This window comes from Anser anser, assembly GCF_964211835.1.
Source record: "Anser anser genome assembly, chromosome: 1".
NCBI lineage: Eukaryota > Metazoa > Chordata > Aves > Anseriformes > Anatidae > Anser > Anser anser.
The window spans coordinates 126,565,415-126,591,710 of record NC_139720.1 but is presented as its reverse complement, the minus strand read 5'-3'; the positions used below and the strand labels follow the sequence as shown (position 1 = coordinate 126,591,710).

The window sequence follows — 26,296 nt, the reverse complement described above, 5'->3', positions numbered from 1 at the left end:
CCCACAGCTGGACCACAGGGTTAGTTATCTCAATCACCCTCAACAGCCTGAGTTTACTTTACAACCTGAAAGTGAGCTAACCTCGCTTCGCTTGGACACAGAAGTTGGGACAGGTTTCTTGGAAATAAATAGGATGGCTGCATTTCCACAACAAATGGTTTTGGGACTCTCATCACATCACTGTAACTTCTGCATTTCAAAAGAACTACCTTACTGTTACAGCAGCTTTGCTAATGGCACAGAGCTAAATAAAATGTATGCAGTCACTTATTTCAAGGGGCTGAGCTGGAAAGAGACCAACAAATCCCGCTCAAAATAGATGTGCATTATCACCACTTACTTGACCCTTTCTTTGGCTGCATCAGCAATTTTTAAGAAAAACTGACAAGTGTTAGACAAAAAAAAAAAAAAACTATACCAAACTGTAAAAATATCATGGGGCTTCCCTATGGCTTTGAACTGCAACTTCTAATGAGAAACCAAGGTGTAAAAGCTTCAACAAAATTTTAAATTTTTACATTTTCTGGTCAAAAATACATTGTTTAAAAATTGATATTACATAAAATAAGTTCACTTTGATTTGTATTCATATGCAAAAATTTAAAAAGGAACACTGATTTCAAATTTTAATTGAAAAGTTTATGATACATCTTCAGTCTCATATGGCTACCCCTGTGATATGTTATCCCTAGGTAAAAACATGAAAAGAATATAATATTTTTACTTTTACAATAAAATAAATCAACAGGATCAGGACATATTAAACCAATACCACTATCGGCAAGCCACAGACAGTCAAAATACAAGTGAAAGTATGAAACAGAAAAACACATTTCCAGGCTTTGAAATTAAAATTTTAGAAACTTTACCCCACCCAACAACTTTTGGAAAGGTGACATCTTGAAAATTCTGAATTTTGTTCTGAAGCCAAACAAAAATGAATTTCAAAATGCACACATTTTGAAGGTTGATAACAAGGTGTTTTCCCTGAAAGCAGTAGTTTCTTCTACATTGCCAGCATGAACTGAAATGTGATTGAGCACAAGTCAGGTGGATCTTCTGCCTCCAGAGCTCATCACTGAGGAGTATTACAGATCCAAAGCATACTGATATGAGTGAAAAAAAAGGAGAAAGTAAAAATGTTGGTGTCTCCTACTTACCAGCTATGTCCAGTGACATTTTTCCTGCCAGTGAAGGAAACACCATCTTACCCATTTCAACCTTTTATCTCAGAGGGTTTTTAATCAATTTTTATCTATCTTTTCCTTAAACAAGGTCTTTTCCTTAAACAAGGTCTACACAATCCGCACAGAGCTGAAATCCTCTCTGGATTGTTTCCCTAGACTTGACTTGAGGAACATATGGTGCAACCTGACCAGAATAAACCTTATTTGGCTGCAGTGTTTAAGGTGAGATTTCACAAGATGGCTCTTCCTTCACACATAAAACCAGCAGAAAGCGTCATTTTCTTTTTTTGATGAGCCAGTATAGACCAATTCACCAGCAGTTCAGATGGGAGTCAGAGCCAGGGCAGGTGAAGTAGGAAGGCTACATGTCTGAGAAAAGAAAGGACAAAAGAGGTCCTTTCTCCATTGCCACCCACAAACCTTTTTTTAGCCTTCAGTATCTATCCTAACCTCACCCCTAGGAAGAGCAACATAAAAATAAAGACTATTGGCATTCCTGTCACCCTTGCTTGTGCTCAGAGGTGACTGCTAAGAAATAGCCTTATAAACCTGGGGTCATCTTTTCCTGGGGTAGGGCAGGAGCAAGAATTTACCCATGGTGAAAACACCATGGCTGAGGTTGTGACCTGTGACAGCCCTGGCCCAGGCGGCTTTTCCAGCCATGGTCATTCTTGCCACCCACATTGGCAGCAGGACCAGGAGTTAAACTGGCCTTAGTCCAATGTTAATGACAGAATTGCACCTGTTTGCACACAAGCAAGGGATAGACCTAATCTGGTCTGCATGTACAAGTAGCTAATAGGGAGGAAGAAAAAAAAAAAAAAAACAAATCAAGAAACTGAAACCAAATGTGGCCCAGTGTTGTTTTGTTTTAGATCAAATGACACACACACAATTTTTGAGCCATAGAATTTATGTGCTTTCTTAGTGATTAATATTTAAAAAGATTGTTTGGCACTGGACATTGGGTACATGTCTTGCAAGGACTTGGCACAGAGGAAAGGTAAGTAATCAGAGATGTGCCAAAGCCTTGTCAAGGAAAAACTTACGCTCAATACTAATCAAGCCCAGCTCTGTGCCAGTCCTCCCACTCAGCCTTTCATGGGAGAGCTAAGTCTTTCAGCGTGAGTCTGCCCATGCTGTTTCAGAGACAACCAACACCTTTCACAGTCAGTTGACAAAAAGGAAAGTTGGGGAGGCTGAAAACAGGAGAAAAGAGAAAAAAACACAACTCACCTTCTGCTCTGCAGCAAGGATTGCTGGGCACAGAGTCCAGTTTGTTTTGCTCGGGGGATTTCCCATAGTAAAAGACTTAATTTGCAAGTCTGCAGCACTTAGAGATGAATTTTTGTGCCCCCCACCTGGCTCATTTTGGTTTCCAGTGCTGCTGCCTCTGCAGCTTGAAGGCAGCCACCATCATTTTCTGTAAGGGCCAAATTCAGGCTGGAGGCTGCAGCAGAGACACCAGACTCATTCTCATTGCCCCTGTGCTGATGACAGATGCAGCTGTGGAGCTGTCCTCTCCTGGCTGGGCACCTGGCACTCAGGAACACCCCCGGGACACAGGTCACGCAGGGTTGCATAGGGATTCACGGGTAGGCTTTGCCTGGCTTCCCAGGGTAAGGCAGCGTGCTTAAGCTGTGTTTTCCTCCCTTATTTACAGGGACACCTGTGGATTGAAGGAATTTGGGCCTTTTTAGAGCCAGTCTCCATCATTCATCCTGTGCCTTTACATGAAGCTGTTATCAGCAGCGCTGCCACGTGCTCCACCAGGCTGAGGAAAATCTCCTTGTCCTTCATTCCAACAGTGTGCCTGGCTGCCTCCAAACCTTCATGGGAGATATTAGGCCACATCTGTACCCACACCTGCACCTGCCCTTCCTCCCCACCCACTCGCCAAGAAGGGAAGCCCTTTTTGCACATCCCTCCTCCCAGCGAGCACTCCCGCATCACGTTCATCACCTCCCTTAATAGGGAAGACATCGAGCAGCTGCCTACTGTAAAAACTTTTCCTCTTCTTTCCCTGATTCCCTCCCAGGGTCAGAGGGTACGCTGCCAATATTAATGAGCTCTGCTCAGGAAAGCCCCGCAGAGCTGCACACCCATCTTCGAGGCGCAGAGCCATACGGGGAGGTTAATTAGCCTGCCGGGGGGCGCGGGAAGTCCTTGTCAGAGCCACCAGTGCTGTTTGTGTTCCCGTTATTTATTTGCATGACAACAACCATTTTCTGGATGACTTGCATCCAGGAATTAAAACAGGGAGGGCTATTCACACCACCTAATTTTTGTACCTAAATTAGAAGACTAGTCTCCTGAGGTGTCTAAATTAAGAGCTTTGAATCATCTCTGGAGTAATATCTCTATCTCTGCTGACTACAGAGAGACCCTAGGGATACAAGTCTCTGAATATAGGTGATTATAACTAGCTGGTGTGTACGCCTTATTTCCTGTACAGTTTATTTAGCTGCTTTCATTTAAGCTTAAAAATAGGGTGCAAAAAAAATCTTCTGAGGATCAAAACCAATTTATTCTTGTGCAATTGCATGTGTATAGAGAGTTCCACTGACTTCAGGAGCACAGTCTGAAAACATTTTTCAAGCTATTAAAGTGTTTCTTAATGTCGTATGCACTATGCTCACAAAGGATACACATGTGGTTTAAACATCTGCAGAGTCAGAACTGTATTTGTCTGGGAATCTGAACCAAACCCACTTGTAAAATTTTACCATTAATATATATATATACACACACATACACACACCACTACACTGAGATAAGAATATTTCCAAAAAATAGAAAGAAAACAGCAGCCTGGCTCTCCCAGAAGATGACATGCTTGCCTACCTGCTGCAGTTAAATAGTATTCCCAGAGTTGCACACATCACTGTTAATATTATCAAAGATGCTGCGCGCACAGCAAATGCTGAAAAACTAGTCCACATTGGCTCCTGTGCCATTGAATCACAACAGAAAAGACAGGCACTGTTTGTGTCATTCCGGCAAACAGCAATAGGAAAAGAAATTTAATCTCCCAGCTTCCAAAGCATATTGCAAATATTACGAGTGAAAACAGATATATTTTTAAGGTAGTCATTCTTTTTTTTTTTTTCTGTTGCAATCCCTTTTCTTTCTCTCTCTCTAGTTCATTTTAAAGTTATTTAAAAAAAGAAAAGAAAAGAAAAAGAAAAAAAAAGACACTTCCAAGGCATTTCTACAATGTTCATTTCCTACCAGGAAAAGTCAATATTTTGCTCACCAAACAGAATCACCACAGTACCAGTCACCAGCCCGAAGTCAATTATCTTTCCAAACTGATTGGCACAGGTCCTTTTTTCCCACCATGAGACAACACGTGCAGCCAGTATGCACCAAGGTAAGTGGGGTGGAAGGGGCTGGTGCTGCCCCGGCCAGCAGAAATACTCACCCTGGTTGCTTCAGAGGGGCACAGCTCCAAAACAAAAGAAATCTTCTGGCCCTAATTAGCTTGAAAAAAAAAAATATTAAGTTTGAAAGAGAAAAAAATAATCCAAAGGAATGGCTAATATTTAAACACTGTAATTATTCAGGGACTTATTCAGGTAAAGGAGATGTAAGCCCTGTTGCTGGCACGTGGTTTTCTCTCTCTCTCTCCCCTCCCTCCTAACAAGGGTTCATGTATATACGTCCTGCACACCAGAGTCCCCCTTGCTGCTTCTCTTGTTGAAGTCCAAGGTTGGGAAACACCAACATATTTCAGAAAACATTTCAGGATCTCTCAGTCCCAGGACTGGCAGGGATGAGACCAGATCGCTGAGCTCTGGTGACGTTGTTTTGCTTTCCTCTTCCACTGGATGCACTGGAGCATGGTCAGGCCACTGCAGAGAAAATGAGTGTTGGACCCCTGTTTGCAATACTGTAGTACTTCATCTCTCCTTCTGCTCCAGGAAGGAAATTCTGCAAGATACAACACCATATTCAAAATCATTCCTTTCCTCATTTCTAGATGAATAGGCCAGCTGATGAGAAAAATGGTCCTCTGTTGGTGGTGGCTTCAGGTGCAAAACAGAACCTTGAAAACAAACCTTTCTTCTAAGGCAAAGACAGAATACAAAACTAAATAATATGGAACTGAAAGAAAAAGAAAGAAAATCACAACTTTTAATTTCAGTCCAACTTTCAGCCTTATGATCTGAAGGATAACTTTTATAAGTTTTCAATTCTCTCTCCTCCTTCCCCCTTAAATAAAAATCTTTGCAAATTATTATTGTTACTATTAATCACATTTTCTACAGTAGAACTGAAGCACCAAGGATTAATGAGGATGTAGCCAAGCATTAATGTAGATAAATGGCGATCTACCTACCTCTGCATTGAGTGCTTACCTCCTCATGGCCCACTCTGGAACAGGTCAAATAAGGCATATTTCTGTGTATTCCTACAGCACTAACCTAAAAAGCCAGCTCTACCGAATATGCACAAAGTAGCAGGACCCAGGGGAATTTACAGTCTGGGTTGGTAAGAGAGAAAAAGAAGAGGAGGTGGCGAGGCACACAAGCAGGGTGAGATACGCAGGGAAAGGCATATCATATTGGAGAGTGGGACAATTTAGGGGAGACCTATAAGACACTGAAGAGAGAGAAGGAAAAAAAGAGGGTGTTGACAGGGACAGCATGAAGCAGAGGCAGTAAGAAGGGCAGGATTAGAATGAAGATGAGGTGGCAGTTTCTCAAACTTGGAGGGAGCCAACAGATCTGCATAGGGCAGAATCATCCCAGTTACAGCTGCACCAAGTCCTTTGACTTGTTTCACTGCCCCAGCCCAAGGGCCTCCAGTGCTGTGCCCAAAAGCTGGGCACTGCCCCCCTCACACAACAGACTTCACTGGCACTGTCCCCTCCATGCACCACCAGGCATCAATGTCATTATGCCAGGAAAGTGAAGCAGCAGATGTGGGTCCATGCGTACCTCCCTAGGGAGCCTTGTCCTCAGCTCCTAGATCTCAGGAAAGATTGGCCAGAAGAGGCCAATGGTGCAGCTGAGCTCATCACACAAGCCAAAGAGCATCACCCGGTTACCCCTGCACAGAGCCAGCCAACCCCTCTTTGATTACTATTCAGAAAGACATTCAGACAGGCTATGAAGATATCAAGGGATAGTGAATCCATCATTCCCCCCTTGGTCATTGATTCCCCTAGCTAATCCTCTTTGCTGAAAAAAAAAATACATCTGTCACCTCGGAAATATCAAATCACACTCCTGGAAGTTAGACATTCAGTACAGCTCTGTGACAAAAGGTCTTGCAAAAAAAATAAATAAAAAGAGAGAGAAAGAAAGAAGTTCTCTTGGTAAAGCAGCAACTATTCTGAGATCTAACCAACTGCCACATCTGGATGAGAACATTTATTTGAATGATATGGACATATTCTTTTGGGCCAACTCTTCCACCGATGTTGTGCAACCATATTCTGTACCTCACACTCACATTCAAAGAGAGACAGTGTAGTCTGCTTCCTCACAGAACTTCACGGGTAGAACCTGGACAGCCAAACAGCATCAAAGATGTGTCCTCACACTCAAACAAGCAAAAGATTTGGTTTAAGTCTTGGCTTTGTTGGTTTTTCATAAGAAAAAGAATGTTATTTTTCTACATGGAGCTGATAATGCCATTTTCTGCCCAGTTGCCTTGTTTCATGGAACATCAAGTAAATCTGCCCATTTAGTAGACATATTGAGGCAATAACAACCAGTATATGAAGACGGAAGGACAGCTTATTTTGCTTTAAAGACCATAAATCAAATTTGTCCTTACACACAGATGTCATGCAACAAAGCTTATAAGAGTTTGGGCCAGCAGGAATTTCAAGGAAATAAGTGCATTAAAAAAAAAAAAAAAAAAGCCGTAGTGTTTGAACACAGCAGCAATGAAAACTCTTGCAAAAATAACTACCCAAAGAAAAAATGTTTTTACTGTTAAGTGTCTAGTCAAAATATTTTGGAGTATAAAACGTCAATAGAGTTGTTTTAAAAACATTAAGACTTTCATTGCAAATATAATAATAACCACATTCCTATTGATTGCTACAAATCCTTGGACTTTGCTTTTCAATAGCCTTAAGATTCCAGCAGGGGCAATTCAGCAATTGATATTAAACAGACAGCAGTTTGTCAAGAGCATAGTACAGCCTAATTAGTTATTTTTTTCACCTACGTTCGATTAAAACTTTCCTCCTACTGAAACATTTATTTTGCTTAAGTTGAACTGTAAAATTTCTTTCTAGACATTAGGTTTGTGGTCTTCCTGTCGTTAACAATAACAAAAATATAAAATATAAGAGTATTTTATGGCAATAATCTATCCTATTAAAAGAGTTTCCTTCTCTTCCTAATACTGGAGGTTGAAAGGAGGATCAAAATTAAGCCACCAGCCAAACACCACAGCTCCATAAGGGAGATGAGAGACCAGACAGGAGCTGCAGACCAGAGTGTGCAGGATTTGTGGCTAGGGAAAAGAAGTGCATTGTGTGTGCTTTTCAAATGTATTTCAGAGGGTGTTTATAGAAAGAATTAATGATAGTCAGAACTCAAGTCTTATCTCCCTAAAGGGTAACAACCATTCTAAAGGGAAAAAAGAGATGCTTTCACCTTAATCACTAAATAAAGTAAATAACTATATTTTTGGCCAGGCCAAAAAGACCTGGGATTTGCAAGAAGTTGAATTATATTTGAAATTATCTTTGACTTTAAATGCAGATGTCTCTAGTAATAATACTGGGCATTATCTCCCACCTGGAACTGAAAGTGAAATTGGCTTCTTCTACACAGAAGGTCCCTGTACAATCAGTTGTATTAATCCATTAGCAGAAATGTCAAGCTCAGCTGATAATTACCAAGTGACTTTGCAAAAACAATGGCCATTCCTCATTACATTTATGTAAGTGATATAACTAGTGAGGCCCATTCTGAAATGTTTGATGATCTTTTGCTTAATGTAACAACATTCTTGCAGCACAAGACTGACTTTGTCTCAAAATAGACCGTGACTTCCAGGCTCCACAGCTTCACACCAGGAAGAGCAGGCTCACAACACCTCATCAGCGTGGGCAGAGCTGCATTACACCTACCCTTGGAGGTACGCCACAAATTTACTCCTGCCAAGAAAATTCTGGGGGTATGGTGTGGCTGTAAGCCAGCCAGAGGGCCCTGGGGTTTGTGCCTGATGGGGGAACAACAGTGCTTGGTGTTGATCCAGGTGATATTTGGGAGGTAACAGCTTCCCTTGCACACCCCTGGGCCCTGTCCATAGCAGCAACAGCAGCCAGGATAGCCAGCAGGAAACCCAAATCCACGGACTTCCTGGCATGTGGAGTGGTCTACTGAAACAACCCACTTTCTAGACCTACATCTGGGTTTTGTAGTAAAGCTGCAACTGAGGAAGATGGTTCAGACTCTTCTTTATTGCCGTCATGCCAGAATATCTGCATCTGCGGGGTGCTTCCATAGCACCTGAGGTATGTTCCTGGCTCTGCTAAATGGAGCAGTGGATTTCCCAGTCATTTCAGCAATTGCTGGTGTTTTGCTCCTTCTGCTAGAAAAACATGCATCAAGCGCCTAGAAGGGCTGTACAAAACAGCATTGGCTCGCTGGTGAAAGAGGGATGCGTAAGGAACACTGTTTTGGTTTTCTCCAACCCACTCTGCTTTTTTCTTAATAGCTAAATTTATGCAAACAACCCAGAGAAATATGTACCAAACAACTCAGATGAAGAGATATATTTAAAATGAAGTGGCATTTAGATAATATTTTGCCAGTTCTGCTGAGAAGAAAAAAAAACTGCTCTAATTCTGCGTGATCCTAGCACTGAAGTTACCCTAAGCACTACACAGATATCCAGATGGGTTTTGAGGGTTTGTACGTAGGGGTGACACTATTTATGGAATGCTCTCAGTGAATGCAAGGAGGGAGAAACCTGAAGGCTTAATCTGTTCCCCCTGGAAACCAGGGCGCTGCCCCGATGAGGAAGGACTAGGCTGCTTGTTATATAACAGCATGTATAATGGATGAGACTTTCAGGGGGTGGGTGTTCAGGTGCCAAAAAACTGATGCACACAGAATCATTAGTCACTTCTGAGAAGTCTTTGGCAGGATCCCTAACTACATGGAACCGATCCACACCTATACAGCTCGCAAGCAGGATGTTACAGACTTAATGGTCTGTTCTTGAGCAAATATATGGTTTGTTTTTGTTGAGTTATTGTGTTTGTTGATGGCTTCTTGGAGCAGAATGGGTTTGAATGAAAAAGGGAAGGTGATTCACAGAAAAATGTCTTAGCTGACCAAAATACACGTCCTCTCCTCTGTGTTGCTGGCTGCTACTGTCAGCTATTGTTACAGGCAGCTTGAAAAGGTGTTTCCTTCCTTTTTCCTCTTGCCTCATAACACCAAGAGCATGTGCCCTTCTTCACGATGACCAATGAAGGCCTGAAAGCATTTTAGGATCAATAGGAGAAGAAGGGATGAGGAATATGTCCTGTCCTAGTTCTGCTGGAGCAGTTCAGGGTGAGAGTTATTGGAGACACTTCACACCAGAAGGAAGAAGGTCGCAGCACTGAGCCTTTAACCCATTTGTCTTCTGCCAGAAGCAGACACTGGTCTCCAAGATGAAATGGATATGAAATGAAGGGTTTGAAACGAGCATGGCTAACATTTCCTCCTCAGTCATTCAGTCTCTTCACTCTTGCCAAGTCAGCAACTTACTTGTTGTCAACACCACCTGCCTTCTTTTACGTGATTAACAGAAAGGATTAAAAAACAGAAGTGCCCGTTGTTTTTTTCCCTACATGTTACTTCTAGAGATCAGCTCCAAGACAAAAAAGATGTCCAAACACACAGCCAACAGAAAGCAAAGAAGCATACAAGAACAACTTCTTTCACAACTCAGCATTTTGGCTCCATTAATCAAGACACCCTCCTGGCATCCAGGCCTTTGGGATGGTGGCAATAGTATCTTCTCACGCACTGAGATGCCACCACACATCACGACAGACACCTCACTGAGCCAAGTGGAGACACTGGAGGTAAGTTGATAGAAGTGCCTAAAGCAGAACAGCAAGCTTCGAGCCCAAGACCTGCAGCAGGGATTTACCCACTGTGAGGAGCTAGGAACAGGGTGCATTTGGTGAGCAGAAAGCTGCCTTTGGCAGTAACAAATTGCCTCACCTGCACTGGCAGCAGTGCCCTCCTGCACACTGCAGAGCAAGGCGGAGGAAGTGCTTTGAAGGACTCAAGCCATGCCTGAGCCCCACAACAACACAACCTTCACAGTCTTTTCAGAGTAAAGACATCCCTTGAGATGACCACACAGTGCCTTCATCAAGGTCTGAGGTGTCCAGCAGCAAACTGATGTTCAGCAGCCCAAGAGCCTGTACTGTGCATCTGGGTCTCAAGCCTGTCAGTCTCCTGTAGCACGTACTCAGCCCTCTCATTTTTGAAGTGTCTGACCCTGTTGCTGTGTACTGATGGATCCGAGCAGAAAGGGAAGCTTGACATGCCACAGAGAAAAAGAGTAGGGAGAGAGTGAAAAGGCAAGTTCTGGAAGTGTCCATAAAGAGGAATACCCTAACACCTTGCTATTCATCCATCATGGACTTCCCACTGCCATTTATGATACTGTTTCTCCAGGCACAAACACTAGTTTCTAGATAAGTATTCCAAAACTTAGTTTAGCATCTTTCTACATGCATCTGAACACAGATAGGTAAAGACATTTCATCACAGCACACAAAATGTGCTGTTTGCATCACCCATTTTGCAGTCAACACAAAAAAAAAATCAGTCAAGCCAAACTTACAGAAAGACCAGCCTGCTCATTTCACACTTACCCCACACAAAGGAAATTCAAGGGGATTTACAGAAGACAGCCACGTGCTGTGCACTGACACTAGGACATGTTAACAATCTACAGAGGGCCCCTGGCCAGGTGTCCCCAGCAGTTCCTCCTCCCTCAGCCCAGGGTGAATTCAGTGACGGTGTGGTCAGCTCCAGCATCTAAAACACAGAGGCCTTGCAGTGCTGTCAGGCTTCACATCTCTCCCGTGATTTGTGCTTATGACAGGCACATAACCTCTCCACGAGGCTGAGGTACAATCACAGCCACTGACAAGGGAATGAAAGCCATTTGGCTTTGGTACCAAATTGCTAGTCAGAAGAACACGACTGTAGTACTCACCTCTGGCCCAGGCAGCTCTTGATATTTTGCAATTTGCAAGCTTTACCACAGGGCTTTTCACACCTGCCTGGGAAGAGAAGTCGAGGCTTCACTGTAGCAGGTCAAATCTAATGTCCTCTGTCACAATGACTTTCAGAGCAAAAGCACCCAGCCTCAGCTATATAAAAGCAGTGCTTCACCCACAGCCTGCTCAACAAATCAAGAGAAATCAGGCCAATATCTAACATGGCTTCAAAAGTCCTACGGAGCTCACTGATAAAGCAAATAACAGATCAGTCAGCAGTGGCTGCTTCTGCCCATCAGCTACTTATTCCTGGGCCCCAAAATGAGTTGTGCAAATGATCCAATTTTGAGTGGCAGTTATTGGAAGGCTAGATACCTCAGCTTAAACAAAACGAAACCAAAAAAAAATGTAAAGTGTTTACAAGCAGAGCTAAACACCTCTTACACCAGAACCCTGCCAGCAAGTTAACCAGCATAACAATTACAAATCAGTGATTTAAATCCCATTGCTTTCAAATGGTGTATGTTTACAAGGCTAATATGGAATAAGTTTTATCAACCTAAGTGCATGCATCTCTTTCCTGTTTCCATTAAGACACTTGGCAACACATGGTAAACTACAAGGGCTAAGACATTGGGAGTGAGGAAGAGGTGGATGAAGTGTCACTGGTCTTACTCAAAGCACAGCAGCCATTTAGGTCGGGGCACCAAGCAACATAGCCTGGGAGCATTCCAGCTGTATCAAGACCTTCAGTGAGGTTGACAGCTTTCTACCTGCACTGAAGCACATGGGTTTCTCACCTGAAGTTCCTCGAGCTGCACAAAGTACTTGCCGAATGTGAGCTAACTCAGGCATAATGAGTATAAACAGTTTCATGAAGCTGAGGGTAATGTGGTAACTGTCTCCAGTTACTCCCAGGAGTCAAAGAACCACTAACACCACTGCATGCCCTGCCTGCCCAGGAGACAGCTCTGAGGAGACCTTGGAGCTGCAGAGCTCAAGTAGCAACTGCCTTCAAAATTTAGCCTGGCACAGCCATACAGAGCCCAGGATAAGCATGTGATGGCTGAAGCCTGCACAGGATCTTCCTTCCAGGCCAGTGCTGGCAAAGCCTGAGTAAAGAGCAGTGCAAACCCAGGCACAGTGCCAACATCCAGATCCACACGGTCCCATAACATGGGGCAGCCCCCAGGACTGCCTACAAGCTGCTAGCATGCTTCAGTCAAAATGTTAGACAAAATGGTCACCCAGTTCTTTTCAACCAAAAGCATGGTCACCAAAAAACAGGGAAGCTATCATCCCCACCTAAATATCAGTCAGACCAAACCAAAGGTAATTTGCATCTTTATATTGATGTTGTCTGCTGCTTGAGGACGTTAAATTACTTGACAAGCCTGGATGTGAGAAGGATTGATGTTCCCATTTTCCCCAGTTATTCATAAAGCTAGCTGTCCCTCCACATCATACGCAGTTTTGGAGAACACATTAAGGATATTTTTCCACTGTCAAAAAAAAAAAAAAAAAGGTTTAGGGAGGTTTCCCCCATCTGTAAGCAAAGAGTAGAGTGGAGAAAACATCTGTGCAAACCCATCAAAGGGGGGGGGTAGTTATGGACATTTTTCATTCCCTCCCCCCTCCCACGCATGGCAGAGGAGAAAAAAGGATTTGCTTCCATCCCCATGGGATGTCCGAGATCTAAGCCAGGCTTCTGGGAGTCTCTCCCAGTCCTGAGCATGCAGAGCTACTGCATGCACCCAAAAGTCACCTTGCTGAAGATAATAACCCAGGAGAGAACCTCAAAAATGACTGGAGCTATAAAAAAAAAAGAGCTTTCCTTGCAGTGAAAGTCATCTTTATATGTGCAGTTCATCTACGAGAAGGTTAAAAGGTGACTTGATCACAATTTACAAGGGGCTGCACTGAGACACAGATAGATCTCCTGTCTTTTTTCTCCCAGCTATTAAAGAGCCAACACTGGGAAGCTGAAGCTAGACAGAATCAGATTAGAAATGAGGTGTGAATTTTTAACAGTGCGGATAATTAATCATTGAAACAGCTTACTCAGGGATATGGAGTATTCTTCATCACTTGCAGTCTTTAAATAGATACTGGATTTCTTTTTAAAAGAAGACCTGCCAGGTCCCAAACAAGAGTCAGAGGCCCAGCACAGGATTATTGGCCAAGCCCTTTTGCTCTGCCCCTGCTGCATGACACAGGCTAAACAGCCATAGTGCATTATCAGGGTTTAAATATCCCTGGAGGATATTCATACTGTCTGACCTTAGTTGTGTCTAGCTCTCTCTACAGAGAAAGGAGGCAGCAAGGCTTCTCCAAAAGGTAATTTACAGCAGGGGCCAAATTAATGTGCTCTGAATTACCACTTTGCACAGCTTTTCCTAAAGCCATTTGTAACCAAGCACATTTAAACACCAGCAAACTGAAGACCCGCTCATGACTACCAAAATGGCAAGGCACCCCTACATCCCATTTGCAGGAACACACGCTTCCCACTCCTGCACCACCCAGGGCAGCACCACAAGCACAGTCTTCCCTTCCCTGCCCTCCTGGGAGGGAGGCAGAGAGCCCCTGTGGCAGCATCACCCCTCTGCTCGCTCTCCCTCTGAGCTCACGCCCGATCACAACTTGCTGGGGCATCACCAGGTGAGTCCCAACAAACCCAAGCTCTGCTCCTCACCCAGCTTTGGTCCAGGTTCCCCTCACCGGCAGGGAAGAGCAACCATTTTAGTGGCCTGTTGTATATTTATACAAAACTTACCACTTTCTTGGTGCTTCTGCTGCAGAAGAGAGAACTTTATTTCATGCCATAGCAGAGCTTGCAAGGAATTTTTGGTGAAATAGCAAGGACCAACTGGATCCCAAATAAACTTAGAAGTCATTTCTCCCTTCTTCTGCCAGGTGCCACTGGAGAAAGTAACCTCATGTCTTCAGTGATAAGTCATCCCCCAAAACCTCAACGTTTTTTGAAAAACTAATTCTTTGCAGATCTTTACAAAATATTTTCCTTCTTCTGTGCTGTTAACACTTGCTGTTGCCAACAGATGTTGCCAATTTCTGTTTGAAATGTAAGGAACAATCATAATTTTGGACTCATTTGCGAAATACAAAACCAAAAAAAAATCCCCTCCAAAGAAAACCTAACAGACATAAGTTTTATGAAACCAGAAATGAATTCATAGCCAGGTTCATGACCAGATCACTGAAATCTTATTGAGCAAACACATCCTGAAGAGCCAGTGTTTTGTTTTGTTTTTTTAGCAGAAACACAAAACATTTTAGGTATCAAATCTGCCATGCACAGTCATACAAAGACCACTGTGACTGACAGCAGGCTAATCATCTTGCTTGTACATAAAGGTTATAGCAGAGTAATTTTTATAATTACACATGAAGTGTTGAAAAATTAGGTGCCTGGCAATTACAAGAATTACACGAAAAATATGCACCTCATTCTACCAGAGCTAACTCCAAGAAGCACACATGCTCTTTGATGATACGGACGTTCACTGTTTTCTCTCCGTAGTTTTGGAAAATTGCCTCACTAGGTTTTAAGCTGTTTGTTTCACAGGACTTTCCAAAATATTTCTGATTCCAGCTTGGTAGCTGCAACACCCATCCTTGCCAGGAATGTTTAGGATTGATGCACCCAGGACAACAGTTTATCGTAACAGAAACACACACACACATATATAGGCACTCATATGAATGTGTACGTGTGAATACATACATATGTATTTTATACATAGGCATATATTTCTAGGTAAAGGTGTTTCCATTAACAGTTTGACAGATTTTGACTTTCCCGTTACAAAACACTATTACATTTTGACCGCTGATGAGCAGTAGAACTGAGATGTTAACACACAGAATAGGCAGGCACGTACTCATCTGCGATGCCTACTTATGGATCTTGATATTTCTCCCAAGTCAGCCACTCAAGGAAGCAGCTATGGCCACTTGGAGGACTTGGGAAAATTCAGCCTAACCTCATGAAATCGAAAAAACTGTGATGACTCACCGTCTGACACATCAGCGGTACCCATCACAAGGTCAGCCAGGAAGGAAGACTCGCCCACCTCTTCATCAGCCACATACATGAACTGCAATCACAGATCTGTACTAGTAGATATATGAAGTGGCCTTAGAAGGAAACCCAGAATGATAATTATACACAATTCAACACTTGCTTACACTTTCCAATCCACTTGGCAGCATGAGGCTCAAGGAGCACAGAAAGAGCCAACTTTCAACCATGCCCTTTAAGCCATTTGCCTGTAGAGACAGTGCATGACTCACAAAGCAGGGTATTCTCAGCTGAGACAGCAGCTTCTGAGTCAGCAGCAAGCAGCCAAGTGTCTGCTAGTAAAGGTGACAGAAAGGTCAAAGCAGACTGATAACTCCAAGGGAAGGAGGAGCCGGTAACCAGCTGAGCCACCTTCGGCAGCACGCTTCGGCTGGAGGTGCTGTAGGATGTCCTGGTGCTGGCGCTAATCACTGAAGGAGCAAGTACATCCAGGAATGTTTTATTAGTCCTTGTGGATACACCTTTCCACAAACAGGCTCATCTCTGGAAGAAGAAAAATGACACATGGGGCACTGCCACACAGAAGCTTTCCTGTGAGGTCTTCTTAGAGAATGGGAAGAAAACAACAAAACTGTCATTTATGTAAAATGTATCATCTGCTAAAGCTCATCTGTCCCTTCTTCATTAGTTATACCTGCAAGTATAAAGGAACAAGACAATCCAATGATAACACACTATGAAAAGAGATTCATGACTCAGATCCATTAGGGATGGGACCACACAGAGCCCCAAAGGACCGGTACCTTCCACCAGTGGAACCAGTAACACACAGCAGTAGCTCAGACAAGGTCCTGGGGTACCACATGCTTCTCTACAGCACTGACAGGTAGAGAGAATAAAACTTCTCACAGGTAAACTGGCCATTGAGAAAGGTCCCCCTTTTCTTGCCTTGTCCTGTGAGCCAGGAATTATGACAATAGGAAATGAAGACTTTAAAGATGAAACTAAGCCACACTTCAGGGGATACTTTGTGTTCCTGAGTTGTTCTGCGTGTGCACCTCTGAAAGATGAAGCTACACAAACTCATCACTTGCTGGTGCTGTGCTTATGGTTTATGCTCTGCAGTGGTAATTTACTTACCTGCTACCTGTAATAGCACTGGAAAGATGACCCCAGGAAAATCTTCAGTGTAAATGTGAGTAAAGGATTACACAGACAGTCAGAAGAAACAGCACTGCAAGGATACCAGTAATAATAGAAAAGCTAAAATTCCTTTTTTTTTCCCCCCTTTGTTTACATGGATTGTAGGTTCACTAAGGGGTACTGTGCTGGCTTGACACTGGCTGGGGCAGCGGGAGAAATAAATGTTTAGCTTACCTCAGTAAAGGCAGAAAGACTGATCTCTGGGGTGAAAGGATTCAAGCCTAGGAGGACTCCCATCCATCAGCTCAAAACTGCTCCACTTTTTCCAGTCTCTAATTACATATCCGTAAGAGAGCACACACACAACTGAATTGTACCACTGTGACTGGAAACAGAGGAGATTCAGGTTTACTGGAATGAGAGGAATTAAAGCCAGAGCAAACAGTACGTAACTTGCTGTGAAATCAGTCTCTCCTATACAGTGAAGACAAAAGCACTCGCTGCATGCCTGGGGGATGTCAAGAGGGCACAGCAGGGTGTCTGGAGGTGCAACACCTCTGTGAATAGCAGCAGAGGGCTGCTTAAAGCACAAAGAGAAAAGCTTTATGCTTTTTGTACATGGCCACTACTACAAGCTGCCTCACAAACCAGCTAGGCAGCACCTCAGACAGCACTAAGAGGCATGAGCCAAAGCAGTCAGGGATCATGCCCGGTGTTTAAGCATCACTGACAATCAGTGAGCCAGCACACAAGGATGCTCCTCAGCTGTGTTATTAAGCAGCATATTTTCAGCTAATGCAGCCAGGTTTGCACCTTCCCTTGGCACATGGATTTCACCCCACCCCTGGAAAAAACATTATGCTTAAGAGGGGAAAATAAAAGGTCTCAGTTCCCACCTCCTTCTAACTCTTCACATTTGGGTTGTACCTGTCATTACAAAAAGGTACTTCTGTTAAGCTTGCTTCTCCTCCAGGCCTGTTTCTTCCTTTCCATGCTTACTTGCAGAGATCAAGGGTGCTACAGAAAATCAGAGCAGACGCTACAGAGCTATCAAATGGCAGTGATCCCCAGCTGATTGCAGTGCAACCCTTTTAGTTCCTCAAGTCATTTTTGCAGAAATTTAGGAAGAAGGGAGTTCCCTGAAGCAGAAGATATTGTAATTATCCAGCACAATCAGGCACTGTGATGAGAGGCTCTTTTCTCACCAGACGGGGCTCCTGTGACTTGAGAGGACAGTGAGTCTCAGAGCCCTCTGCAAAACCAACGGGGCGGGCAGATCTGCCCACCTGGGCTTGGCTTTCTCTGTCAGGCATCCTGAGCTCTGTGATTAAATGTCCCTGTGCAGAAGACATATGGGTCACTCCATCAGCCGGGTGTCCTCCCCTGGACCCAGAAGGTTCCTCTCACAGGGGAGGAGGTCCGTGATTGACCCCCAAGCCGGGGCAGGGAGCCTCCAGAGCAAGACACCCATAACCCACTCTGCTGCAGATAACACAACCAGAGTAAAAGGGGAAGAGAGGAGGAGGTGCTTTGCTGCTCAGAGGTCCAACTTCTGAACACCACAGGGGGCAGGCACAGTTGAAAAGGAGAAATCTGACTGTAAGCCTGAACACCCTGGTTTTCATTGCTTTTTCTGATCTTTAACAGTATTTGATCATAGAGAAAGCTATTTCACAGTTTCTCAGTGCCATTACTCCAGTGTGTGTAACCCACGACCATCAGGAGTAATGTATCCCGCTTGCCTGCACAGCGGGATAGCTTGAGAAAGAAAAGTGAATTTGATTTTTGAGCACTCGGTCCAGGTGCCACAGCTTGCGCTGGCTGTCGCTTCCCTTCCAATACAGGCTTCAACAAAGGGCTTCTTTCCACAAAGCAACATCAGCACATCAAGTAAAATGAATAGAAGCAATGAAAAAAATGCCTCTGGTGTCGCAGGGCTTTTAAGGAATAATTGTACTGCAGCACCTGGAAAAAGCACGATGCCAGGAAAAGCCCCGGGAGAGCAGAAGAAGCAGAACCAAGGCATCACCTTTGGGGAGGACCCAGCACTCCCTCTCTTTTGTGCTATTTTTGCTGGGGTTTGCTAAGGCAGGTCAAGTCATGTGTTTCAGTGATTTTTCTGCAATTTATCAGCTGTTCAGTGGGATGAGAATCCAGAGGGTACTAGTGCAAACTGTAACACTATGCATGCTTTGAGTCTGTGCCTAACATACAAGAAAAACAGCAGAAGGAAAGTTATTGCATCAGAAATCATGACTTGTACCTTCTTGTTTGTGCACTTGAGTCTTTATCCATGGCCATGCAGTGGAAATTGAAAGCCTTGTTCTCATGCACCTCTTCTGTGGCACTCAGGCTTCACACTATTATCTAGCACTGTGTTGGGGCTCAGCCCAGCAGGCAGCTCAGCACCACACAGCCGTTTGCTCACTTCCCCCCCAGAGGGAATGGGAGAGAGGATTTGGGAAAAAGTAAAACTCATAGTTTGAGATAGGACAGAAAAGGAAGGAAAAATAATAATAATGATAGAAGAATACACAGAACAAGTGATGCACAACACAATTGCTCACAACCAGCCAACCAATACCCAGCCCACCCCTGAGCAGCAGCTGCCTCTCCGGCCAACACCCCCTAGTTTTTTAGTTCAACACAACACCAAAGGGTATGGGCTATCCCTCTGGCCAGCTGTCCTGGCTGTGTCCCCCCCAGCTCCTGGTGTACCCCCAGCCTCCTTGCTGGCAGGCCAGCACAAGAAGCAGAAAACTCCTTGCTTGCACGTAAGCACTTCTCTGCAATGACATCTATGCATTATCAACATTATTTTTCTCCTAAATCCAAAACACAGCATCATTCCATCCTCTACAAAGAAAACTATCTCAGCCAAAACCAGGCTAGTGTCTGCCCTTCAGAAACCTGTATCATGGCACTTACACAGACCACTCTCTAGAGAGGCTTCAAAATGTACACCCCATCCCACTGCACCAAAGTCTTGTAGCTGCAACATCTTCAGAGGGTGAATTTTTGGCAAATCCAAAGTCAGGGTTCCCACCAAAGGGAACTGAGACAAACCCCGGAAGAGATGTGTTTCTTTCCAAGCTCTCCAGCTCTGGAGTAATGATCCAGGTCAGGACTTCGGGCTCTCTGCCATGGAGACAGGAGCCCCAGAGCCCAAACACTTTATTAAAAGTGATACTCTCTTTTACTGCAAATCTTTACAAGTCTTAATAATGAACCAGAGCATTTCATTTGAGCTTAGTGCTGTTAGAACTTTGAACTTTTTTGTCCAGCCCCTTTGGGTCACCCACACTGACTAAGTGACTACACTTAGCCTCATATCCCTTCCAAAGGGCATTTAATCCCCTGCAAACACAGCCAGCCGGGTGCTTCAAGCAGTTAGCTGCTAACTCCATTTTACACCTCTGGTTATCCTTCTCTGGTTCTTTCCCCCCAGATTATTCCCTTTGCATTTGTTTTTCTCTGATTAGGTGAATCTTTTGTTCAGCCCCAAAATTCACAGAATGTCTGTTTCACATGGAGAAGAGTGAAAAAAATCCATTGTTCAATACGTCGCATCAATGGGGAAAAAAACAATTATTCCCACTCTCCTCCAAATATCTTTCTCTACTCTCTCACAGAGAGTTATACTTAGAATCATAGGGATCTTTCTGTCAATATCTCTATTGCAGAGAGCCCGTACAAGAGGAGAATGCTCTAAGATGCTAATACAGTAAGGAAGCTACCATGCAAGCTCTGGGCCATAGAGACAGCGCTCAGTATTTGCATTGCCGTTTCAAGAAGATTTTTCAAATCATAGACCTTGAAATACACTATTTGCAAATGAAATTGTTTTCCACCATCCTGGGAATAGGGGTCAAGAAAAAAGCTAATGATGGCCTTACAAATTATACACAAAAAATAAACATCCCTCACATGCAAAGCTGCTCTCAAGAGATCATGTCATTAACAGCTACACAGACTGAATTCCTCGGTCCTGATTTCCAGACAGGAACCCAAACAGCCATCAGTGAGTCACGTGGACTTGTCAGACTTTCGTTACCCTCAGTGAATCCCAGCTGCCCAAGGGGGCTATTTGGAAGGCTCCTCACTGAGCTATTCCACACACTGCCTCTGACACGGCCTGTCCCATTTTACCTTGCTTCTCCTTCCAAGGCCAGATGAACTGTGAGGCCATTCAGTCTTACAGAGCTGCACCTTCAGATTCACCAGAGTAGGAGGAAGGGGTGCTGAGCAGAAACTCCTGGTGTAGTTAATGGGGAAGTACACTCTCCTCTGGGGTCCTGGCCTGAAAGGACCACATGGAGTCCACAACCACTTCATATAAGCTGCAATGTCACAAGGAGTCAGACCCACTGCTCAGGCATGACACAGGTATTTGTGGGTCTGTGTTGCAAGCCCAGGCACCCAGGATCTACGACTGTAGTACAAAGACCAGAGCATCTGGAAGACTTAAAAAAGCTCTGCCATGGAAGTGGATCACCAGAAGCACCCTAAGAAAAGGTGCTCAGTAGAAGAGAAGCTTTCTCAATTGAAATTGAAACCCATTAACCTGGAGACCAAAACTACTTACACCCAAATACTTCTGCTTTACCACCAGAATTCATCCTACTAACATTTTTTTCTTCAATTCTGTAAAAGAGTTAGCAAAAGTAAAACTACAGTTAAGCTATTGTAATGAGGGACTGGAAAAGACAGTCATTTCATTGTGCCACAAGTGCTAATAGCCCATTTTGTAGAAAAGGGTGTATTGCTCTGTGGAGCAATAAGCTCTGTGACTTTCTAGCCATTATCAACAACTCAGCTCTTCAGCAAAATAGCAATGATCCATAGACACATCCTCCACAGCAGCACAAAAATCAGGCCATGGAGCCTTGTGTCCCCCTTTCTCACTCTTCAGCTCCCAGAAGCCCCACAAGCAAAGCAAGCAGAGACCCAATTCCTTCTTCAAGCAGCTTTACACCATTTGTTTCTACTAAGGCAGGCCTAAATCACCCCTCTGAGAGGGAAAGTATCAAGCCTACAATCTTCCTATCATATAGCAAGGTTTGCTGACCTTCCTCAGATTAGCTCCTTCTGGGTTCATCTGAATGAGGGGGGACAATTTAGCTGAGCAAAGGTTTCTCATTCACAGCTACCCATCACCAGCATGGTGGTGATGCAGGGCAGGCTGAGGAGGAGGAGTGCAATGGGGACCATCCCAGGGCATACCGCCTTGCTGGCCCCTCTGCCTGTCCAGCTGCACGTGCAGAGTGAGAGATGTCGGGGACAAAAACACTGTTATCTGACACAACTGAGATTTTCTTTTTTTCCCCCCTCCTACCTGCTGTCAAAGGCAAGGATAGCATGGAATATTTAATTGTTTGGTTTCACTGGTCACTGCTTACTTCTCTCAGAAAGGGTCATCATCCAAAAGAAGGACAGGTGCTGCTATAGGCAGAATACTAATGTACCAAACCTGAAACACACATTTAAGGACAGGCCAAACCATGCACTACAAGGACTTTCCTTTCAACATCTTTATTTCAAGAAAGCAGGCCCTGATTTCACACCAGCCTTCCAGGGCCTGGCCAGCTTCTGCTACTCTTCACTTGTCGTTGCAGGTGGTGCCAGTAAATTAGAGTAAGTAGACAGAAAAGTAAGAGCTGAAGAAGGAAAAGGAAGAGAAGGTGGCAGGAGGGGGACAACATTTTCACTTGTGAGAAATGCATGGTTGCAAATCTACCAGGTAGCTGAACTAAGAGGTATCAGTTACCCTCACCATGGGAGTTCACTTGACACAGTCTTGTGGTCTCTGTTGACATGGGTTATCCCAGTGATTTCCCATCATTTCCTGGAAGTCAGAATCAGGCCCACAGACTGCACCTGTCAGTGCTCAAGCCTCATTACACAGAATAGGATCCAAACAGGCATCTCAATTAATCACACTCATGTATTAGTAAGTAATTCATTAATTCAATAAATTGCTCCAGGCCATGGCATAATCAGTCATGTCAGAGATTATAACAAAATCACAAACCAAAATGTTAAACATAGGCCCATCCTTGCTGATTCATCATCTGTAGTAATCATTCATGGCAGAACAGGTATACTTTATATACTTTAAGACAGGTGGCATGGAAAATTAATCATCTTAATTGTGCAGATTTCCTCTATCAGATCTGCTGATTGAGCAATATAAGATCTAAGCTGCATAAAATTCAGGAGCAGGCCAACTCAGAAAAATAAACATTGTCAAGATCTGCTCACTGATAGCCAGTAAATGCTTTGCTTGATAAATGGGGACTTACCTGCACAGTAACAAGTAATTCCTCATCCTCCAGCACTTGGACACTGGGCTGAGAAGGTGCTGTAGGGACTAAGATCAGCTGCAGCCTGGGAGAACACACTCAGCAAAGTCCTCCTGCATCACCAGCATGCTATCTCACATATCTTCATCAACCTCATTTATATTGTCTGTTCCCAAACAAACCACTATAGCACAAAGGTGACTCCTATCAATAGGTTTCCTTCATTTGGCCCCATCCCCCTAGTCATGATCTCATGGCAAGGAGGAAGCTCTACACCACAGAGCCCAATGAATTGAGCTGGAAGGGACCTCAGCCCCCAGTGTCCAATTAACCACACCTATTTCATTATTTACAGGTGCCTGCCTGATTTCTTCTTACAGATTTCCAATAAGATCATCCTTCAGGCAATGTATTCCAGACCTTCACTTCATCTATATTTAGAAATTTTTTCTTACTCTCTTCCTACAAGTTAAGTTCATTACTTCTTGTTGTGGCTACCATATGCTTGGAAAAGAGATTGCTCCTTTGCTTCCTGCTGTAGCCTTTTGTGTGTTTGAAGTTTGCTGCCCCCCTCTTCCCCATCCAGTTTCTCTTCTATCCTCATGATTCAAACTGTGTGATATTTTTAGCTGTGTTTCCCTTCCCTATGCAGGAAAAAGAAAATCAGACTTAGATAGAACAAGACTTTCTTGTAGATTTATACTCTTGTCATGAAGTTGGTTTAGACAGGCAATTAACTTAAAAGTTAAAACTATAAGGAAGAGAGAAAGAAAAAGAGAGAAAGATTTTTTTAAAAATTGCCCTGACCACAACAGAAGAAAAGAACCTATTGCTATTAACAGACCATTTCATTCTGTACCAATTTTAAGTCCAGGAAAGGGAAATTAAGCTACAATGTAAGGAAGAAAACATCAGCTGATTTCTCCTTTCTGCAAACGAATTGTTATGAGTTACATAACTTAGTTATAGAAGGCCTGAAGAGGGTACCTTTGTGAGCAGAAATTGGAAGATCTAGCTGTTAAATGCAAAATTACCTATTCACATAAAAAAGTGCCTCATTTTCTCCACAAAATGTTTTCCCACACTTTGATTGTACTTAACTGAATAGTCCTTAGTAGCCCAAACTTGCAGATGATATTTAGAGGCTACATTACTAGCCAGGTAGATATGTGTTACTATTTTCCTTTGTTTAATTTTAAGAGCACACAAGCCACCTACTTGGGACAGCACAAGATGTAGAAATGAACTGGTTTGCTGTGATGGGACTCATGGGGTATGTTCAAAGCGCAAATCTGTGACTGCAGTTTGCGTCATCCATCTGTAACGAAGTGCACAACAGTTCTTTGTATATCCAAAGCCACTACATTTACAGATTAAATAATTACACCTCTGGTGAGCTAAGTCCCACATGGTTAGGATTAATGTTTAATCGGGTAGTTTACAGCTACGACAACAGGCCTTGCTCTCAGAAGTGTGTCTACACGCTCCACCTGCTCATAAATCAAATCCAGGCTTCTCTGTCCTTTCATTACAAGGGATGCTTTGAGTTGTCAGAAGCAGCATGGGAGCACCAAAGTCCTAATCCTGGGAAGTGCTGCATACTCCCCATGAGCTGCACAGAAACCCCCACCACTGCTAAAAGCTTTCAGCAAGAGAGAAGTTAGCTCTCTGCATGCCTGAGTCCTTCTGAAGAAGGACATAAGGTCCTGAAGAAGGTCATAAGGACAATTATTTTGATGTGTTAGGCTGCACGTGAGCTCAGAAGATATTAGACGTTTTCCTGCCCCTGCCTCCCGTATCACCATTTTCTTCAAACCGAGAGCCAGTACACTAAGGGTAAGATTCATCACACGAAGCTGTCTACGAGTCTAGTCTAAACTCAGCAGGTTTTGTCCCTGTGTAGTCAACTGAGATAGATGGGCACACTCCAGAGGGCATCACTTTCTGTCCTGAAACAGATGATGGAAATACATGAAACAACTCCCCAGATGCCTGTTTTACAATACGCTTCTAGCTTTGCAATGGCTTAGATTTAGCAATAAGAATTTTCTGTGACAAAATTTTAATATATATATATATATTATACATATATTATTTTCCAAGCGAAGACCTATTTTTATTTGAAGTCTGACAATGCTTTGAGCAGCAGTATGCACCACACATTAGGGTGACTCTATTACCAGGGATGTCGAGTGTTCACATAATGATGTAGTCCATGAGATGACACTGCTTGGATCATGGATATATCTAGATCACCTCCTGGTTATGGCACGTTGTTTCAGTGATGACCAGGTAGACATGAGCTCCCTCTTCTAGGAAAGAAGGTGCGCCTCAAATTTCCCAACAAAACTATGGCTCAGGACTTCTTTACCCTTCAAAAGCTAAGGGATGAGGCTTCAAGATCTTCTGAGACAAAGAAGTGGTTTTGCTACTTCATGCAACTAATAACAAAGTCATTAAGATCCAAGCAGGACTGTTTTCTGTTCAAAATTAGTGCAAAGTCACAAACAGCAGTGCATGACAGTCTAATAAAAAGGGCAGTTGTAATATCACCAGTCAGTCATTCACTCCTTTGGGGAACAAGTCCAACCAACCTGTCACTGACATTCAATACGCCAAATTTCTGTATATCTTCTGACTTGCCCATTGGGTAGAAAGGGGAGCCAATTCCCTTCTCTTCTCCCTGAGATGTGTCCATAACATGAGTTTCCGTAACACCAATACCAGCACTGTAGGTGTGAATATACGGATAAATGGCTGTGTGCTCCTCACATCTTCCATCACTGCTAAGTGCTAGGGCTGTCCTTATAGCAAAGCTGCAGATCCTCCTCTGTATTCTCTGTTCTTGCTGCTGCACAGTCCACATTGCCAGCCACAGCTGACTATCCAGACACATGTATCCCAATAATTTATAGCAATATTTCATGCATTCATTCTGGAGTAGGGAGAGCAGAACTATCTTTTTGCAGGATCGTTCTGTTGACTCTGCAGTCACCCAAGAACAAGCAACCATCCCTCATAAATCATCACACAACAGCCAAGCTAGAAATCTTCATCTCCACTCATGCACTGCCACAGAAGTTACACTAGTCAAGGAAGACAGACCAAGAACAGGACTGATGAAAAGCTGCTCTGGGTATGGTGAGAAAAGCATGTCTGGCCTTTTTTTTCCCATGCCCAGCATTTTCCTCTGGTGTGGTTATTCAGCGACAGACAGCAGCTGTGGATGCAGACTGCCCTGCTACAACCAAACTGATAAGCACAGGCTGCTTGCCTTGCTGTCAAAGTTTTCTTTCTTCTTTTTCTTTTTTTTTCTTTTTTTGTAATACTGCTTATTTAGCACTTTTTCTGGATGGCATCTGGCTGACACCTATACACTGAAAACAAAACAAAACAAAACAAAAATAAAAAACAA

The 26,296-nt window shown here is 43.5% G+C and overlaps 1 long non-coding RNA gene across 10 annotated transcripts; it reads right to left on the bottom strand.

The window, feature by feature from the left end:
* Nucleotides 1–26,220, bottom strand: LOC310880211. Of its 10 annotated transcripts, none has more exons than XR_014571538.1 (7): nucleotides 22,882–26,220; nucleotides 17,476–17,596; nucleotides 16,814–16,964; nucleotides 15,431–15,979; nucleotides 14,171–14,466; nucleotides 11,391–11,457; nucleotides 7,418–10,703 (listed from the first exon to the last, which is right to left on the bottom strand). It is a non-coding gene; the product is annotated as an uncharacterized lncRNA (long non-coding RNA). The 10 variants fall into 10 exon arrangements; XR_014571539.1 differs by having other exon boundaries at nucleotides 17,507–17,596; nucleotides 22,882–26,219; XR_014571541.1 differs by lacking the exons at nucleotides 7,418–10,703; nucleotides 17,476–17,596 and adding an exon at nucleotides 1–5,120 and having other exon boundaries at nucleotides 22,882–26,217.
* Nucleotides 26,221–26,296: the final 76 nt, after the last annotated feature.